The following is a 20747-nucleotide window of genomic DNA, read 5'->3' on the forward strand; positions in this document are numbered from 1 at the left end:
TGTAACATAATTCAGGTTATTACAAGGATGTAACTACTAAAGAAGCAGAAGTGTCATTACCTTGCAGCTTGTGTTGGCAAAAAAGCTACACTGCACATTTCTCTAGTTGGGCTGCTAAGAGGAAGGAAACCACACACACACACACACACACACACACACACACACACACACACTCGCGCGCCTCATTTTCTGCATGTAAAATGTGTGTGTTCTTTAAAAGCCAGTGGTTGGCTGGTTTTCCGGACATGATGTGGTTGAAGCTGTCATCGTAATGGAAATTCATTGCTGTAGCTATGGTAAATCGAGTTTTCTGCCTGTGCTGAATGCATTAGTCTAATGAGATGTTTGCAGCCGGAGAGCAGGGCTGCTGGAGACTAACTATGAGCTACTAACACACGGGTGGAAGATTAGCTTTTGCAACACTCGGTTTGCATGTACTGAAAGTCATCTGTCTTCTGAGTCAACATTCCCGGCCTGGTAAAGAACCTGATCAGGGCTCTGGTGCACGAACTGTAGGTAAGGGAGATGCACAGTCGGTGGGTGTGCCGCTGACATGGGATCCTTCTCTTTTCACTGTCAGCGTGACAGGTTACCTGTTTCAGATCTCCTGGGTTGCATGTCTACCTTTATGACAAGCACAAGCATCCTGCACTGAAACTGCTGAGGCTGGCAGGTAAACTTTAGTTCCTCCTACTCAAAATACAGTGATTTCTTGGCCAGATCTCAGAGGGGGAAATGTGGTATAGAATTATATAGTTTATCCATTTGGTGTGCATACACTACTTTTACTATGCATTTGAATATGAGAGTTACTGTTTTTCCCAAATGTGAACTCAGATAATTGGTTCGCTTTTTTTTTTTGGCATGGTTATTTCACTTTTTTTGTTTTTTAATTATAAAAAATTACAGTATGTCTCGGGATAAAATATATTAGCCTAAAATTTAATGTTTATAGTCAATATGTTGTGAACACGCAAGAGTGGTTTTTAACATTGAATTTTGTTTTTTGTATCTCAGATGGAATATTTCATACGCCTTTGTGTTGGTTTTTCCTAATCTACCAGGCTAGATGAGGATACTATTTATTGCTAGTTGCTGGTGTTGGTTAGTTTTGGCAAAAAAAAAAAAAAACAAAAATACCCAGGTGATTGTGGAGTGTCAGGAACAGTTTACCCAAGTTCAAATACAGAGTCACCTCCTTCCCAGGTGGGGCTTTTTGTGACTTGAATCCAGCAGCATGAAGCTCTCTATCCAGGTTGCTTGCTGAACAGGACAGGACAGTGAATGAGGGTGAGGTGCCAGCTGCAAGGGAATCATTTGATTGATGGTTCAGGTGCAAAGTCAAAAGTTCTTTCCACTACCTGTCACAGTTTAGGAGAAGAGTTTCTGGGTTCTACAATGATACTCAAGAGGGTCGAGACAATCAGTAGCTTCCTGAGAAAGTGGCTTTGGGGTTAGTTTCAGAAATTGTGGTATTTGAGAAAGTAACCCAGTCACTTCAGAATCCACACATTTGTTGTATACTTTGTTTTTCTTCTTTTTCAGAGGAACCATTTTTGAAAACTGAGAAACATAGTTCTTTTTTTCCTCACGACTTTTTTTTTTTTTTAAATAGGCTATTTGGAGTGAAAGCATAAAATAACTTTGAAGGAATTTACAGTGTGGAAAAGTAAACTACCTAGGGTGTAATATTTCTGTGCAGCAATTTTTTGTGGTGTTGTTTGGTAAAACTAGCCTGAAAAAATGAAGCGGGTATTTGAGCAATAGCACTCGGTGAAGATTACCTAGCAAAGCAGTAGTGAATTGTCTAAACTCAAATAAAATGTGAATGTAGAACCTTCGGTTTTAGGGAAGTTGTTTGGTGACTTCACAGTCTCTATCTTTCAAACATATTTGTGACAGATATTTTAAAAAATATGAATGTACTTTCTTTATCTCTGTAAGTTGTGTATGTGGAGAGGCTATGTATTATTTTGGTAAATTTATGCCTGCTTGATTTGTGGAATTATAAGAAAAGTGAAAATTCCACAAACACCCAGTTCTTTTGTGTTTAACATGTTTAAATTTCTTCCCTGTGCCAGTTAAATTACTTTTATTTTGCTGCCAGCGCCCACTGCCCAAAACAACAACAATAACCGAAACCTAACAAGTAAATGAACAATAATAGAAAGAAAACAAGAATAAATTGCTTTCGGTCATTTATTTGCTTTTGGTGGTGTGTTTTTGAGGCAAGTGAAAACCAGCAGAAGCAGTTTCACTTTCTATAGTTCTCGGTTTCTGGGGTTTGGGGTCGCAGGGGCTCTTCCAGCAGCAGGTAATACAAGCAGTCAAGCTGCTAGAACACAAGTCAGCCCCAGGTACTGTCTCTGCTCTGAAACTTTTGTACTGAAAATTCAAAAAATAATGACTTTTTAAATGTGACATAATGTTTCCTTATAAAAATTCAAGCGATGCCCAAAAGTACAAAGATAGGATTTCTGTTTTTTTAATTTTAAACCTTAATTGATGTGAAAAATCAAAAGCAGAAACCTCTCATATTGTGGCGGCTTTTATGTATTTTTAAACCTCAATTTTGGACCTTAAACATTTCAACAAGTTTAAGGAAACATTGCTGAAGTGCCCTTTAAACAAGGGATATCCAGAGAGAAATCATCTTTATGCACACGTGGGGAGTTAGATTTTACAGGGTTTGGTAGGTTTGTTTACAGTCTGGCGCGGTGGGCGGACATATCACACATGTTCACTCGTTCCTGAAGACGCTTTAGAGCGAACGCGGGTCGGGCAGAGGTGAGGCGGGGCTCAGAACTGGCACCCTGGGGCCCCGGGCAGAGCTCCGCGGGTTGAGGTTCCTCCCGAGGCTTTACCCCTGGAAGCCGCAGCGTCACCCCGATGCCAGGTGGCTTACCCCGATCCACCCGTCCCGGAGAGAGCAGGAGACGACACCGCCTGGGAACTTAAGAGCCCAGACACCTCCAGTTTCATTCCCTGAGGCTTCTCCTTCACTGAGCCTCTGCCTTTATCTGGGGATGGTGTGGGAGAGAAAAGAAGAGAGATGAGGAAAGACTCTTTTCCATCAAATTATCGAAGGGCATACAATTTGGTCTGATATTTTGGAGATGAAGTTTGTAAAAGCAGTCCCTTTTGGTGTGAGCACATGTGCTTCTTCATTTCTGTGGGCAAATCTGACATTTCTAGGAGAGAACTTTGTGTGAGTGCCCCCTGGACATCTTACTTCTTAATCCTGCAATCTCTCAAAAGGCTTTTTTAAGATTTACACGATTTTAATGCTTTTGCTGCTTTCAAAGGCAGACAGGTGAGGAGAGGCAAGGGGGATTAAAAACAGCCACTGGGAGAAAAATCAAATGGTTTGGTACCTATATAATGTAACAGAAGCCACCAGTGTCTAGTAAATTACTCTAAATTTTAATTAATGAGTCACAAAAGCCACACCATAAGCTTTAAAAATTACCCCTTTATCAATAAGGTGATAATTAACTTTCTCTGGAATTAGCAATTCTCTCAGCCCCGGGCAGTATGCAGCCTAGTAAATTCTCTGGAAACTTGCCAATTTTTAACAATTGGTCTTTTGGCAGACTTACTGGATTTTAATTCAAATGTCTATTGTGACATTTTCTAACGTGATTCAGAGACCATTAGGATCACCCAAATTGTGGTAAAATTTCTGAAGTTTGAAACAGTGGCTCAGAGTGTTTGGATTGCCTTTGCATCTGTCGCTTTGTCGTTCTTCATTTTCCTTTTCTACCTTTCCCTGGCGGCCCACCACCCCCACCCCCAACCCTGAAAGAAAACCTCTGCATTTGCAAGAACGCCACAAGCCTCTGCTGCAAATCTCTGCTAGAATCTCTGCTGTAAATCTATGTGGTGAAGCCTGCGTTTGTTGGTACGTACAGACCAAGTTCAAGTGTTTGGCTGTGAGCCCACGTGGTTCTAAGTGTTTTTCATTGTTGTTGCGTTCATCTCGGTTTCAGTTCTGGCAAGGGTTCGTCCCTCAGTATGTCTGCAAACTCTCACCCGCGGTTTGTCCGATGCCGAGATTGACTGAGACTGATGAGAGAGCTGCAGGCCGTTTTAGATGCGCTCAGGGCTGTTTGCAGTCTGGCTTATTCTGAGCTATGTGGGTTAACGTCTGAGGACGCAGAGGAGTCCTGAGCAGCCTGCTCTACGACGAACCCTCCCCCACCACACACTCCCGGGGCTGCTGGTCACTTGCGGGTGGCATTCAGGGGCAGCCTGAGGAGGGACGCTACTATCCAGCCACAGAGGCTGGAAGGCAAGTGGTGATGGGTGTAGATTGCTCCTTCCAGGAGTCAGACCTCTCTCTTCACCCTCTGGGTTCTTTAAACGTTAGCATCGGTGGGTTGTTACTTCTCTCAGTCAAGAGGGCTGGATGGATAGGACGGGATGCTGGAGACAAAGCTTCCTGCTGGGTTAAGCGGGCAGTTCTGACGCAGGCAAGAACATTCCTCCGTTGGCAGGGTGGGGAATGGAGAGGAACAACCAGCAGAATTTGTGCATTCTGGAATAAATCAGCATTTTTCAATCTGAAGAGGCACTTTGCCACCACTGAGATAAAACACCTCTTGCTTCTTGCAGTGATTACTTCGTGGACTACTATTTTAGCCCAGAAAGGAATTTATTACCCAGTGGCAATTCTCACTTTGCATTAAGCTGAAAAGTCATTCCATCGAGTCTGTGTGACACCCTGGGAAACCGGAGTATATTCTGAGATCCACAACGGGGGTTTCCCTGGGATTGCTGTCGTTACTGTTTGACCAGTTGTGATTTATAGAAAATTGTAGAAATGCTTCTTTACCATCCCACCAGCTCAGACACGTTCTCCCTGAATTTTTATTTGTGTGTGGCAGGTGTGCATTTCTTTGCAGTCATCAGCTGCATTTATTGATCACGTAAGTGGAAGCTGGTCCCAGTGTTGCTGCTTTTTTTTTTTCCCTTCATGTTAGTACTTTTTAGGAAAGATTGCACCCTCCTTTGAGCCCTCTGGGGAAGGGGTTGGGCTGAGGAGTGGTGGCCTTCCTGTCTCCGTAGGGCATTCAGCACAGAAGCAGAGGAGTGAAGTTGGCTGGTGTGAGAAAATTAATGAGCCAGGGAAAAATAATGTCATCGCTATACTTTGAAAGGTGGTGATGTTGTCTGGTTAGCTCCATGACTGTGACTCAACTTTTGGGAGCTGAATCTTTGGTAACAAAAGCCTTTGCCCTTTTTGTCACTCTGTGCTGACCATTCTAGAGCAAAAGCCCCAATTCTTTCAAAGCAGAAACATATGGCTGAAATTCATTCTAATGAAATAGACAGCCTTTCATCAAGACGGGCACTGAACTTGGGAGCAAATGCTGATCTGGGCAAAGCAGAGGACTATACGGGTTGGGTCCTAGTCCATCCCAGGGAAAATAGCACTGAACCAAGGTAAAAACCAGGGGAGAGAGCCTGTTTCATCCCTCTTCTAACGAGGATTTGATCATTACCCTCTCTTCCTGTCTCCCTTGGCACAGTTCAGAAAGGATTCAGTAAGAGCCGACAGTAGCTCATGGCTGTCAGCTCACAGAGCTTATGGGTCGTTCGTTTTCTTTGGGAAGGAAAGATTTTCTATGTTCCCTTTCACATTTGTCCACAAGTCATCCTGAGACATGGTTGTTCTGATGAGAAAACCAGGGTGGAACGCCAAGGAGTGTGTTTTTCCCTGGTGTCCTGAGCCAGGCCTTGAGCCCTCTTGCTGGACTGACGTTAACACTCAGTGGCCATGTGTCGGGGTCTGCCTTGAATGCAGCCTTTGAGCAGACCTGGGGCTGGCATCAGGATTTGAATCCTGTTTTGACAGAGTTTTGGTAAAAGAAAAAAGCAAGAATTGAGAAAAACCCAAGGTACAAAACAACTTTGGGGCATTCATGCTTTTTGTTTTGGAGCTGGTAGTTGGAGGTTGTGTTACTTAACTCCTTTGGGTCTAACCATTTCTGAACTGTTACAAGCCAGTAGGAATCATTCTCATTCTTTGTGGCCTTCCAGAAAAGAGACTGACCTCTTCTCTTCACAGCCATTAGGATTTAGTGCCCTCACTGTTGGGAAATTATGGTGATGTCACGATTTAATCAAACCATTAGCTTTTAAGTTATGCTCTTTATCCTAAAGTGAATAACTCCTAAATTCACTTTATCCTAAAGTGAATAATAAAATGTTGGGTGAGGCATTGGATTTCTTGATCAGGAAAGAACTCCACTGTCAGAATGCAATTCTATCATTTTTCAGTCCGGAGAAACCTGTGGTCACTGGCGTGATTCATGCTGTTGCCATTATTGTCTGTGCTGGGGGGCTTTGCTCTGAGATTTGGGGGTCAACAGCCATCTATGCGTTCCCACTTCTATTGAGCATTTCCCCTTACAGATGCCAAAAGATACTCCAGCACATTTGATTTCACCACTTTACAATCTCATTTGCAAAGGTGCTTCAAGTGGAAAGCTGTAGAAAGCTTTAAATTTTGGTGCACATAATTATAAAGCATAGGAACAGTGGGGAAAAAAAAATCCATCTGGCTCTAATGCCTGAAATCATCACCTACAGTGTGAAAATATAGCCCTTGTATTGAGTGTTTGTAGTGTAATTAATACTAAGTATTTAGCATAAATAATAAGAGCAGACTGTAAGGTGAGACTGTGTTGGTGCCTAATGTGGAAATAGTTAATTGGTCCCACAGTGAGAGGCTGTACAACTGTTTTGTGTTAATGAGACCAAGTGAATATAAACTCCCTCCATGGAATCGAAGTTAGAAACTGAAGTTGGGGTGCAATGTGTGTGGTGGTGTGTGGGGGCCAAAGGTACACGATGCTTTAAATGGACTGGTCCTTTGTTTCTATTGCCCTCCTTTTAGTTATGAAGTCATTTGGCATGAAGCCAGTAAAGAATAAAGTACCTAAAATTCTCTGATAGCAGAGTAAAGAAAAAGTACATTCAGAAAAGTTTGTCTTTTACACACATTTCCCTGGAAGCAGCCCAAATCTGCTAGGATCAAGTGTGGAGAAATTGAGTTCCTACTAGTTGGCTTGTGATCAGAGTAGTATAGGATAAACTGGAAGTACAGTCATTGAGGGGCTTCCCGGGTAGCTCAGCTGGTAAAGAATCTGCCTGCAATGTAGGAGACCCCAGTTGGATTCCTGGGTTGGGAAGTTCCACCAGAGAAGGGATAGGCTATCGACTCCACTTCTTGGGCTCCCCTGGTGGCTTAGACAGTAAAGAATCCGCCTGCAATGCGGGAGACCTGGGTTCAATCCCTGGGCTGGGAAGATCCCCTGGAGGAGGGCATGGCAACCCACTCCAGTATTCTTACCTGGAGAATCCCCATGGACAGAAGAGCCTGGCGGGCTACAGTCCATGGGGTCACAAAGAGTCAGACACAACTAAGCGACTAAGCACAGCACAGTCATCTAAAAAAAAAATCTGTTTCTCTTAGGCCACTGCATTTATGACTGTACTTGACATTTTCAAGCCCAAGAAAAAATATTTCCATGGGACCAAAACTTAGCTGGTCTTTGTAGATTTCCAACAGTGGACAGGGTGGTTTAGGTGGCTTCCTGGACAAAGTTAAGCAGTGCCCAGCTGTCCTTTTGTTGAGATTTCATATATTCTGCTTGTGCACTTGCTAGATTTGGGACAGGATAAGAAGAATTTACACTGAGAATGTGGATCCACTTAAGTCTTGGACCATTTTCCAGCCAGCTCACCCCTCAGTGGAAGCCGGAAGGTTAAAATAATAGCCTAAATAATGATCTTAAGGGAAAAACATCTGACATTTGAAGGGAAGAGTTAAAAGTGAAAACATATACTCTGAGAAGTGGTGTCTAAGTGATCACCAGATTCTTTGATTGAATGGGTTTGAAGGTCTCCCTCCCAGGGCAAGCCTCAGTCTCTCCCCAGTATTTCAGAAGCTGTTGGGAAGGTTACTTGGGTTAAGGTACATAAAGTTCAAAGGAGACAGTATATGGAAATGGGCATTATAAACTGTAAAGTGCAGTACAAATGGTAATGTTCTTAGCCTCCTTAATCAATGGAAATTGATCAGAGGCCAGGAAAGAAATTCAGGCAAAGCTTTATTGGGGCCCCTCCTGCAGCAGGAGGGAGCGAGGACAAGTAACAGGTTCCCTTGCTCCCTTGCTTACTCCCTGAGGAAGGGTGAGCTGGTTGCTTATATGGGGTGAGCTGTAGGGGGTGTGTCCAGGGGTTGGGCACAGTGGGGTTTGCCCATCCCTTTGGTGATGTTGTGTGCAGGGGCCATGCATAGCACCCTGCTTTTGCTTCCAGCAGCTTTCTTTTGCTTCCCACTTTTAAGAAGGGGCAGTTGGATTTTTGGTTTTCCTATCTCATTGTCCATAATTTGCCTCAACTGCATGTGCACATAGCTATTTTTAGTCCCATGTAATTTCTTTGTCTTTTGTTGCTCCAGGAGACATTTGTCCAGGTGCAAGCATGAAGCAAAGGGTGCCAGGTCCCAGCCTATCCCAGTAATAAATGCCTGTTTCCATTTATTGAGCACCATATGCTCATGGGTGTTGAGAAAAGCATGAAGCATGCTTTATCTCATCTGTTTGATTTCACACAGTAAGTCAGTATGGGAGGGGCTGTTTTTACCTCCATTACACAGATAAGGAAACCGAGGCTTAACTTGTTATGGGTCACATGGCCCTGTGAGCCTTGCCTTCAGTTTTGAAAAGGTGATGAAGCATCCGTGTCTCTCCACCTGTGAGGGTGAAGAGAAAGAGTTCTTCCGTGCCTCAGTGCCAGCTGCTCCTGCTGAGCCTGGCTGGGCTGCTCCTAGGTCCAGCAGGTTCCAAAAAGGAAATGATTCCCTGGTGTTTCCACTTGGAAAGCCATTTTTGATCCAGAGCAAACTTTTTTTTTTTTTTTTTAAAGCAGTGGGCTCTCAGGCTTGTCAAACTCAACTCTCTTTTTTATTACAAATACTTTTAAACACACTGTTTACAATCCTGGGCTTCCCTTGGGGCTCAGCTGGTAAAGAATCTGCCTTCAATGCGGAAGACCTGGGTTTGATCCCTGGGTTGGGAAGATCCCCTGGAGAAGGGAAAGGCTACCCACTCCAGTATTCTGGCCTGGAGAATTCCATGGACAGTATAGTCGATGGGGTCGCGAAGAGTCAGACATGACTGAGTGACTTTCACTTACAATCCTGAAGTAAATTTCCCAGATAATACAACCCACCCACATTCATAATTTAAGAAAAATCAGCATGATGTCACCTGTGAGAAGGTGAGAAGAGAAATGAAGGCAGCATGACTTGTGATCACTTCCAGCGCAGGTGCCCAGATCTGGATGCTGCCACAGTGACGAGATCAGGTGCGTGACACCTGCCACCCCCAGCGCAGCTGGAACAGTGAGTGGGACTGGGCCCTTGGATAGCATGAGCTCACGCTGCTGCCAGGGACAGGATTTTCCGAAGTGGTAAACAACTCTTGGAATTGTGAACAAAACAGAGAAGAGCCTTTCCTTGATTTACATGCTGATTGAATGCCTGGGAAATATCATAGCCAAGGAGAAACACATTATGTTTACATGTAAATGAAGTTAGTTCTAGGTTCAGAGAAACAAGGTCTTCCCTTGTGTGACTCTCTAGTGTGACAGTGCTACCTTATATGGGACAGCTCCGCGCACTCAGCATCCCTGGCGGCCACCCTCCGGTAAAGATCACCCTGCCCCCAGCTGTGGACCAGGTAAAAGCATCTCCTGCACATTTCTAAAATGCCCCTTCACAAGGGGTGTTATCACCACCACCAAGCACCTGGAGGATCAGAGCCTGCCAAGTTGCCATGCATTTCACTCTCTCCTGCCTCCCCAAACACCTGATTAATTATGGCTTAGAAAGAAGATGGTGCTGTTTTGCCAGCTCCCTACATGATTACTAAGCAGAGCCATCTCAGAGATCATGGTAGGAATCTAGGGGGTAACTGACATCCTGAGAAGATGCTTTCTGGTGAATTTCCTCCAAAAACTGCAGCTTTTAAGCTAAGTGAGAAGACTCTTTCTATTATTTTTTATTTTCCTCCAGAGCGTGAGTAGGTTTTATGGTAAATACAGTATTTTATAAATACGTTTGTAGAATCATCACTGTTTTCCTGGGTTTGCTTAAGCTCATTAATTCTTACTGATTAAAGTGTTTTTTTTTTTTTTTTTTACTAGGTATCCACACAATAGCCCTGGAACATACCATTATTCCACTTTACAGACAAGGCTCCTGCATGCACCTCCCACGCCCCCTGAGATTCAGTAGCTTAAGCTCAACGTCACCCAGTCAGTGGTATATATGGTCTCAAAGGTGACTGTGCCTGACTTCAAACTGATGCCTTTGCTCCAGTGTGACCTAGCTCCTACCTTCGTTCTGGATACATGATACGCTTTTATCCATGATGTGGAAACCTCATGTCTGAGTACTTTCTCCTTCTTTGGTACACAGGAATGGGGTGAAGGAATAAAGATGGCACAGATTCTTTGACATTCCTCCCCTGGAGCTGTAGGGGTTCATTCCCTCTCTTTGACTCTGGGCTGTCCTAAATGACGTGCTAGGCTCATAGGATGAGACTTGCAGGACAGAGGCGAAGAGCCTCTGGGACTCTTGAAATGCTCACACTTGGAGTGCTGAGACACCACGCAAGAAGCATGACTGCCCCAGGGCTGCCAGGCCATGAGACACTCTGGCGGCCCTGGAGAATAAGACACCCAAGGGGAGAGAGAAAGAGATAGGATACATGGAGCCACTAGACATGCGAGTGACGATGCCATCCTGGAAGTGGATCTTCCTATCCCAGCCTCCCCATCTGATACCTCAAGGATCAGAGACAGACTGCTCAGTTGAGCCTTTCCTAAATTCCTGACCCACAAAATGATGAGACCTACATAATAAGCCACAAGTAGTTTGGAGTAGTTTTTAAGTGTATCCACTTTAAAACACATAGTGATGTCACTCTGTGAGTTGTACTGTGTGTTGTATATTATTTTTGGTGCCTAAGAGAGAAGGGTTTTCCACTTAAAAAGGAGGGTAACATTCACTATAAAATATAGTTGATTTTCCATTTGGTAGGAATTGAAATGAGAAGTTTGGTCCATATACAGTTACCATCAGAAGTGTGTGTTTTCAGGGGAGCTATTATTTTAATGTGTGTACTTAATTTTACAGTTAGCTTATATGTTTATATTTTTAGTAAAAATGTTTGATTTAAACATCAATATGACAGAGTTGCATTTTAAAATTCATTTATTTAAATAGGCTGTTTAAAGATTTAGTAGTTATTAGGTAAATATGGTACAGGAGGTATATTATTAGGGTTCTCCAAAGAAACAGAACCCAGAGGATAGATAGATAGATAGACTGATTAGAGATAGAGCTTTATTATAAGGAATTGGCAGGACATTCCCTGGTGGTCCAATAGTTAGGACTTGGCTCTTTCACTGCTATGGCCTGGGTTCAATGCCCAGTTGTGGAACTAAGATTCTGCAAGCCACACAGTGTGGCTCCCTGCCCCTTCCTCCCACTCCCACCTTGGCTCAAATGATTATGGAGGCTGAGAAGTTCCATGATCTCTGGTCAGTAAGCTATAGACCCAAAAGAGACAATAGTAGTTCCAGTCTGAAAGCTGGCCGACTTGAGACCCAAGAGGAGCTGATGTTTCAGTTCAAGTCTGAAGGCAGGAAAAAACCTAATGTCCCAGCTCAAAGGCCATCATGCAGGAAGAGTTCCCTCTTACTTAGCCTTTGTGTTGTGTTCAGGCCTTTACCACCCACATTAGAGGGAACAAATCTGCTTACTGAGTCTACAGAGTCAAATGTTAATCTTATCCAAAAGCATCAGAATAACGTTTGACCAAATTATCTGGTTGTCCTACAGTCCAGTCAAGTTGACAGACAAAATTCACCATCATAGATGTTCAGACATGACAGATATTGCAAAAGTTGTAGCTAAGGATCTAAAGCTGGCTAAGCACTGCACTGTGCCCTGCGCCACCCCTATTGAGGGTCTGAGAGTTTGGAGCTGAAATCCTTGGTGATATTGCTTAGTTCACCTATAGAGGCTGTGATCCTCTGAATCCTCCCCATAATGTGTCTTGGAGAAGTTATTCTTTGGCTTTCAGAGGAGATTTTAGATCAGAGAACGTTTTGTTGGTGATTCTTCTTCTGGGGAGATTTGAGCCACCCTTCAGACTCCCAGCTGTCTTCCTGGGAGTGGCCGTTCCCTGCACCCCCAGCTGGCTGCCCTGATTTCTGTGGGTGCCTCGGGCCACCCCTGCCAGCTCCTGCACAGAATTGCATGTCACAGGCAGCTTGGTCCTCTGGTAAGAGAGTGTCTACCCTGGCAGTCAGGGTCACTGGACATCCTGTCTCAATATGTAATGTGAAGTCTGGCTCAGTGGTGACAAGGAGCTCAGATGTGATGTATACAACGTGACATCACAGGCGCTATAATAAGTCCATGTCTCATGACCATGACGGGAGTTGGACATTTTCATATGCCCCTCTGGGCTGGGCTTGTTTGGATTATGCTGTGTGACACCATCAATTTCACTTACCCTCTGTCCTCTCTCTGTGAATTTGTGTTCAAACTGCCCTTGGAGGTGGGATGAAAAGTCCTTAGTACAACATTTCTATCTCTTTGACTTCTTTGACTTAGTTTTATAGCAGACCAGAAAATCAGAGGTGGGTACCTCAGTGGGATTGAAGAAGACACATCTTTTTCTCCAGGCGGGTTCCTGTGACTGGGGGTACTCTGGACAGCCCTTACTCACACCAGGTGCTGTAAATCAGCAGAGCCTGTAATTGTCCTCACCCTGTCTTCAGTGTCTGAGAGACAGATGAAACTTTCCACAGTGCATACTGCCCCTCTCAGTAGGACACAAGACATCCTAATATAATGTCCTGGGAGACATCCTAAGATGCTTTGTGTACCAGTTGGCGGGGGTGGGGGGGGGTGGTCTTGAAGATACAGATTCTACTTGAGTGAAAACTACTAATCTACATTTCATCCCTTTAAGTAGATTTTCTTGAGCTCTTCAATCTTGTAGTTCCTTCTTATTCTTGAGAGATTAGCCTGTTGAAAATGAAAGATAATTATTGTGGCCTGAATTTGACATGGATGTTCGGATCCATGCGGTTAACAGACTTTGCTGCAAGGAGACTGAGGTGCTCTTGCTGCAGTGTCTATGACAGTAGCAGGGTCAAACATTCCAAAGAGGTGTTCTTGTTTTCTCTTTTTTCCATCCAACTTCTCTAGTACTCTGGGTAAAATATGTCTCCCACAGATGAGTGTGGAAGCTTGCAGCTAGACTGATAAAGCAGGAGGGCGTCATTGAGGGAGATGTGCAAAAGTAAACTGAATTCTGAATATCACGCAACTGGGCTGATGTGATTTGGAGCAATGTGATGCGTGATGTTTGTTTTCCCCTGACACTGTAATTAATTCCAGGAAGCATTATAGATTGTTAAATTTTAGCAAGCAGGTAATAGAACTGTTCTTTGAAGTAAAATCAGTGGCAACAACCTAGTCATTTTACAGTCATGTGAATGAAAGACAATTACAGTTTGTGGGAACTGTCTCCATCAAGTTTGGAGAACTGTCTCCATCCAATGCAGACAACATCGGCAGGGCAGGGCGGCTTGTTTTTGGCAGGGTGTTGCTGTGAACTCAAATCACAGAGTTGATGTGTGTGCGGGGAAACGGCCAAGCATTTTCCCCATGTAGCCAAGGAGAGTGCTTAACTTGCTTTTCAGATATTTCAGCCAGTGTCCAACAGGGAATTGTGCTAATAAATATGACAATAACATTGTAATGGGACAAGAAAGGCTGACACAGCATTTAGTTAATTTGTGTTCAGCATTAGCAGGGAGCTTTGCAACCCCTGGGCAATGAAACAGGAGCATACTGGTTGACTGTAGGCATTTTAATTAGAGGTCTTGGGAATATTTCTGTGCTGTTGCAGCTGAGTGAGACCTGGCCCCACAAAGTTTACCCAAGGCGGGCTTTCCTCCTTGCCCCCAGCAGCCATTAAAAGGTCTTACCCAAGGCAAGGGCCTGGGGGAAGGGAGGAAAAAGTTTCTCTGGAGAGAAGGACTCCTGGTGGGCTGGCGTCCAACACCAATTAGCTACTCAGCTGTCAGCACCCAGAGCCCTCGATTTAACCAAGTGGGATATCACGCAACTGGGCTGCGTGGCAAAGATTGACAGAAATGGCTTGACCCCATGATGGGTCCCCAAGCATTTTTAAAAGGTTCTTTTGACTCTTGCTACCTTTTCATAATTTGGCATAAATACAATGCAAGAATAAAGACATTGTAAATCAAAAGCTGTTAGCGCACATGGCCCCTGAAATTTATGGGTATTAAGTAGAAAAAGCTTAGGAACATTTCACCAAATAATTTTCCAATCCCCCAAGGCTCATTTAAATTTCCCTCTTGCTGATGCACGTGCTCTGGCTGCCAGCGATTTATCGCAGAGGAGCACCTGAGCCCTAAGGTAGGGGAAACCAGTTCTTTGCCATCAGACAAGCTGGGCGATTCTTGTAGGGTGAGGTCAAAGCTCTGCCCAGCTGCCAGCACCACATGGGCAAAAAGCCAGGGAACCAAGAGAAAGATATGGCAGCTGCCCTCAGGTCAGTGATTCGGCCTTGAAGATGGATGAGTCAGAGAGATGAAAAGAGGTGATCTAATCACCTCGGCAGTGGCAGGGCTGGGATTCAAATCCTGGATTGCTCAGACACCAATCTCGCATCACAGCCTGAAGTGCAAGGCAGCGGCTGTCCTCAGAGATTTCCCTCAGTGACAAGTCACAGTCACACACACAAAATAGATAACCTCCAACCTAAGGGAGCAGGGGACTGAGGTACCGACCTGAATGGCTCTCTAAGAGAAAGTACAAGAATTGGGTGAAGGCAGGGAGGCCTCCTGAAGGAGGTCATCCTTGAAGGGCAGGAGACTCCCTTCTGGTGCTAGTGGATCTGACTTTGTCTATCTGAATGGCCAGAGTAAGTTTATTCTGTGTGTCTCACTCGTCAAGAAGGGTTCAGTAATTTTTTGTCAAGTTCACTAATTAACTATCATTAACAAACATAAGTAACAACACCAGTTGGTTTCTACTTCACTACTAGCAGTGAGACTTAGTGACCACCATCCAGGGCACAGCTGGGTGGTTCTGCTCCTTATGTTGACCTCTGATGGGCCCACTGCTCTGCAGACATGAATACCTGTATCACAGGTAGCTCTGGAAACAAACAAGGTAAGATGGATATAACTAGCATAATTGCCTGGCCACAGGGGTGTGCAATAAGTTGAAGCTAACGTGAGTTTGTCTTTTAGCACGTGGATTTTCAACTGAGCCCCTGTTCATTGTCTGTGAGGACAAAGTCTCTTTTTGATTGTCCTTCTGAGTTGATAGGGGGCCCTTTAAGTTGATAGCTGCTTGGAAGAAGTAGAGAAGGTAGTAGGCCTAGAACACCCTATGTGTCTCCTGGCCCTATGATAAATCGTATTTTATTCAATGAGTAAGGAAAAGAAAATGAATTTTTCTTAGATGTTCTTCTGAAGCTGACAGAAATCTGTAGATCAAGAACTCATAACTGTGGGCTTCTCCACATGAATCCCTGGGCTCTCATGCTCTCTGATCCCCAGACAATCCTGGTTCTCCTCAGAGATAACATCTGTCCATTTCAATGCCATTGTTCCTATTATAATTAGGAACATTATATTTTAGAACCAAGCTGACTTCTCATCAGGTCTCCAATATTATAGCTACCATGTGCTCTTAGATCTGAGGGCCCATATATGTGAAACTTGACGTCACTCTTCGCTTAGCTAAGTTGGAAATTTTACAGTTTAGGAGAACACAAAGTCAAGTTGAAAATATGGCTTTGGCTGGGTCTGGGCGTAATTGGGGTTTTCAGGTGTAGCTTGGCAGCTTTCATCTAACAGAAACATCAGGGCTCATAAAATCAGTCCAATGTCAGAGTTTCTAGGTACCGTATTAAATATTCCTGCAGTGGCTGCCATCCTTCACATTTTAGAAAATGAGGGCATGCTAATGGCATGATGTGTTGCTTTAAAGGCCACAGTCTCAGTTGTTCTCACAATGAGGGAGAAAAAGCATGCTGTTAAAATAGATGGTATCTGATGTTTTCCCGTCCATTCATATTTTAACATCTAATAGCAGCTCTACATTTTAGGCACTATTCTGGAATACAAGAGAAAGTTAAGTCATGGTCCCAGCCTTCATGGAGCTGATGATGATATACTGGAGGGGTCAGCAAACATTTTCTGTAAATGGCCAAGTTGCCAGATGTTTTAGGATGTGGGGCCCTTTTATTTGCAGCCCCTCAATAGTGCCTTCGCCAAGCCCCTCAACTCTCCAGTCCTCCCTCCCTCCCTTCAGCCTACTGACCCTCACTCCTCACCTTTTGCATATCCAGTGTCTCCTCACCTGAAGGACAACTGGCAGGATCTCCAGCACAGGTTGATTGTGAGAATGAGCCAAGTTCACAGTGTAAAGCTCTCACTCAGACCCTAGCTGCCTCCCTTCCTTCCAGAGGAATCTGAGAAAGTAACATCCCTCCCCTCTCCCAGGTTAAATCATTTACCCATGCCCCACTGCAACCCAAACGTCTTCTCCAAGACTACTATCCATACAGCTCTTTCTCTTGAACGTTCTACCGTCCCTCTGTCCTGTTACACTTTACCTAGAAACATACTTAGGTCTCCTCTATTTAAAGAGAGATTTAAAGGAGGAGAGTTGAGGAGGAATCTCCTCCAGCCACCATTCCTTTTCTCGTCAATCCAACTGGTCTCCAGCTACCTTAACTTTCCCATCATCTCTTTGTTAATTTCTGTTTCTTTCTTATATTTTCCCCTCTTAAAGACAGATTGAGCTGTTAGAAAAGGAGGGCTTTAGAGTCAAGCACGCTTTCCACATCACCGTTTGTAATGTTACAGAGCCTGGGCAACTTACATAGCACCAAGAACCTCATCTACAGAATGGGAACAACAATGGGAACAACTCCCTCATGAAGGGATTTATGAGAAGTCAGCCAGGAGATCAGTGAAAGGTACGGAGTCAGCACTTGGCATGTGTCAAGTGCCACTCAATAGATCTCTTTCTCCTCTACTAGCTGCTTGAGGAAGGGCAGAGGCCTCTGTCCTTGGGGGGTTAGGGAAGAGGGGGCTGTATACTGTTCTCAACAATACCTAAAACAGTCTTCTGACTTGGGGACATAGGCCTAGATGATTTTCTTTTATTAATCTTTTCCCCTCATCTTTGTTAAGACTTGGAAGAAAGCAATATAGGATTCAGGTCATGTGAAAATTCATAGGTGCTCAGGTTGATTTCATTAAATAATAAATCTACTCAATATATACTTATTCAGCATGAACTATATGTTCATCCCTATGAAAGGCCTGGGGATGAAAAGTTAGTGCTTGCCTGAGAGAAGCTCTCAGTCTTGTTGGAGGTGCAGAGAAGCGAGCCAGACAAGTCACACACACACGTCATTACCCAGCACTGAGAGGTCTGCTGTAGGAGGAGTTTCTACAAAGTGCCATGGGAGTGTAAGAAGAGGGTGGTCCTCACTGCTGGACAGGTAGGGAGTCTTGACACAAAAATGACCTAAGAAGCTTCTGGAAGGATGACTTTCAGTGTGGCAGGGCAGAGAAAATAGGTGGGAAGGGATTGTACAGGCGAAACAGTGTGTACAAGACAGTCTGTCTGTAGATCAGGGGGAACATGCTTTAGGTCTGGACTGGAGAGAGACAAGGTGAGAAAGACAGGTTGAAGGTGTGAGTCTCACCATGATTTTCCTCTAGAAACAAAGGATTAGCTTCCCTGTGGAGGGGAAAGTGGACTTCCCCATGTAAATCCAGAGATTGAGCTAAGACCAGGGGAGAGAAATTTCTGGAGGGCAAGGTTCAGCTCAAGATCAAGAAGAATTTGCAATCAGTCATATCTAGCAATGGAGCAGGTTTCTGTAGACCATGTGTAGACCCGTGGCATATGAGGGCAGCAAGTGTGGGGATTGGCTCCTCTGCCAAACATAGGAGGAATTCATAAATGGGATGAGAGGGAGAGATGAACTTGACCTCCACCCTCACCCAAACCTGCTCAGATAACCAGTGCTGGTCTCACACTTCAGGCTAGGATGAGAGCAGGGCCTCCTCCTAGGTAAGGGCTGTGTGTCCAGCTCAGCTCTGGATTGCCTCAAAAACCTCAGTTTTGTCACACTTTTTCCTTTTAAGAGATGAGAAAAAGTGGAACAGCTGGATAATATCCTCTGCTAGCAGGAGAAATATGGAGGGCTGGCCAACTTTTAAAATTAAAAGGTTTTATGTGTCTCTGTGTATATACACATATACATAGGTATAAAATATTGTGTTTGGATTCCAATATTAGGTCCTTGGATGCTTCACCAACATATTGCAATTTCAATCTGGCTCCATTTTCTCTGTCTCATTTGTACACCCTTCTGGGTATCCTGCATCTGTAAGGCTGAAATGAAACTTGAGAAGCAGAGCCCTGGACCCCACCTTGCCTTCCCAAGGGGCCTGGCCCCAGGCAATGGTGGGCACTCTGCCGGGGCTTAACTTTGTAGCAGGCTGTTGAGGGTTATTTATTTATTTTAAATTATTTTTTTTGAGTTATACAAGTTGTACACACACATGTTCATGTTTAAAATGAAAACGAGTAAATTGGTACGGAATTCACATAGCTGTGTTCTCCACACAGCAGCCAGAGTGAGTCACATTACTTCTCTGGCTCGGAAATGTCTGGTGATTCTGCATCTCAGAGGAAGAACCAACACTCATAAGTGACCTATAGCGTACTACACTCTCTGGCCCCTTATTCTCTCTTTCACTTCTTCGCCCACCCCTCCCCTCAGACACTCTACACCGAGTATCCTGGCCTTCTCACTGTCCTAGTACACCAAGTACATAATCACTGTGGGCTTCTTGCTGTTTTCTCTGCTTGGTACATTCTTCATTCACGTATCCTCAGGGCTCACTCTCCAAGTTTGAGGTATCTGCTCAAATATACCTTGATGAGAGTCTTTCCCAGGCCATCAGTATAAAATAGCACCCTAATTGCCATCAGACTTTATCCCCTTTAACCTAACTTATTCTTATAGCATTTATCATTACCTAGCTTATCACATATTTGTTTGTTTGTTTATTGCCTGTCTCTTCCCACTAGAATATAAATTCCATGGCAGCAGTGGCCTTTTGTTGTTATTCATACTGTATTCTTAGGGCTCAGAAATAGGTGCTTGTACAGTAGGCATATAGTAGGTGCTCAATAAATAGTTGCTGAATAAATGAATGAATTAACAAAGATCATAGTAGAAAGTAAAAGATGTCTCTCTTTACCCACTTATGTGCTCAAACCCATTCCACACTTGGCATTGTATTAGCATATATTTCTAGAAACTGTCTTTACATGTGTAAGAATACCTAGAGGCTTCTACTTCCAGTTAGGCTGTAAAAACAATGTGAAATATTTTTGGTCATGGGAAGCAACAAGAAAAAGCTAGAAAAATAAAATCCAAATTTTTCAATGACACTAGCAAAAAGTTGAAGGATGCAAAGATACCTTGATGAACTATATTCCAGAGAGAAATGAGCCCTTCCTAGGTGTAGCAGAGAGCTCTATCTTCCATACCTAATGGGTGGGCAGGTATAGGTAGATGCAGAAGTAGAAAGTTTCCCCAAGGAGATGCCTTTGAGCCATCTGGAAGGATAACTTTGAGTGCACCAGGCCAGGAAGGAAGGTGGGGGAAGGGATATCAGGAGTTGAGAATAGTGTGTGCATAGACAGCACTGTGTGGGGACCAGAGAAAGTTTCAGTCTATAATGGAGTAGGCCTGTAAAAGACGGGGAGTTTATAAGAAAAAAACAATTTTGGGATTTTATACAACAGTGTGTGCTGGTAGGAAGCACTAAAGGACCCCTGGGATCAGTCCAAGGTATAAACCACACCAGCAACTTTAGTAGGAAAGATTTAATATAAAGAATTGCTAAGTAAAAGATGGTTAATTACTGAGAGAGGTAAGGAGAACTCTAAAGTAGTAACTGCAGCGAACAGTAACTATCCCTAAAGCTGAAGGATAAGTGATTAATGAAGAAACTTAGAAACTCAGAGGAAGAGGCCCCTGTAAGGCTAGGATTCAGACCTCTGCCTGTGGAGAGAGTGTGTTGACATGTGTTGGAGAGAGCCTGCTTCTGAACCCAAGAACCATCTTTCGTGCTAGGAACACTGCCAGGGCCCCTGCATACTGACCCACTTGCCACCATGTAGAAAAATAAAACACTGGAAGAAGAAAAAGTCTTTCTCTTCCAGATTTGCAATGTCTTTCCAACACCGTCTGTTGACAGGGGCTAGCATCAAGCCAACTGGCAAAGGCGAAACACAGTCTGTAGAATCCAGCTCTGGTATCATGGAATAGAGCAAAGAAAGACACATTTGTTGCTGGGAAGCAATAAATTAATAAGTGGCACAAAAATACATTCATAAAACCTGCAAAAACCCTAATATCATTATCTCCCCCTTTCTAAATTTTTTGGGACAGCACCAGTGGAAGAGTGGCTTGTAGGCAGAGAGAAACCACATAGTTTCAAATATTCTCCTGGTGTTTAAGTTCTGGGGGGCTATACAAGAGTTCAATTCAAAGGTAAACAAAAAATCAAGGAAA

General features: G+C 43.9%; 1 protein-coding gene across 6 annotated transcripts in view; it reads left to right on the top strand.

Annotated features, from left to right (window-relative positions):
- The first annotated feature begins 292 nt into the window (after positions 1-292).
- Positions 293-20747, top strand: part of SCML4 (Scm polycomb group protein like 4) — a 108140-nt gene continuing 87685 nt past the window's right edge. The window contains exons 1-2 of one of the 6 annotated variants that reach the window (XM_061131835.1): positions 293-477; positions 581-673. The gene's annotated coding sequence lies outside the window, so the exon portion shown is untranslated. Of the gene's footprint in view, positions 517-580; positions 674-3867; positions 3902-20747 lie in introns of those variants that run through there. The other 5 variants (XM_061131837.1, XM_061131834.1, XM_061131836.1 and 2 more) reach the window with 5 other exon arrangements.

This window comes from Dama dama, chromosome 28 (assembly GCF_033118175.1).
Source record: "Dama dama isolate Ldn47 chromosome 28, ASM3311817v1, whole genome shotgun sequence".
NCBI classification, from domain to species: domain Eukaryota; kingdom Metazoa; phylum Chordata; class Mammalia; order Artiodactyla; family Cervidae; genus Dama; species Dama dama.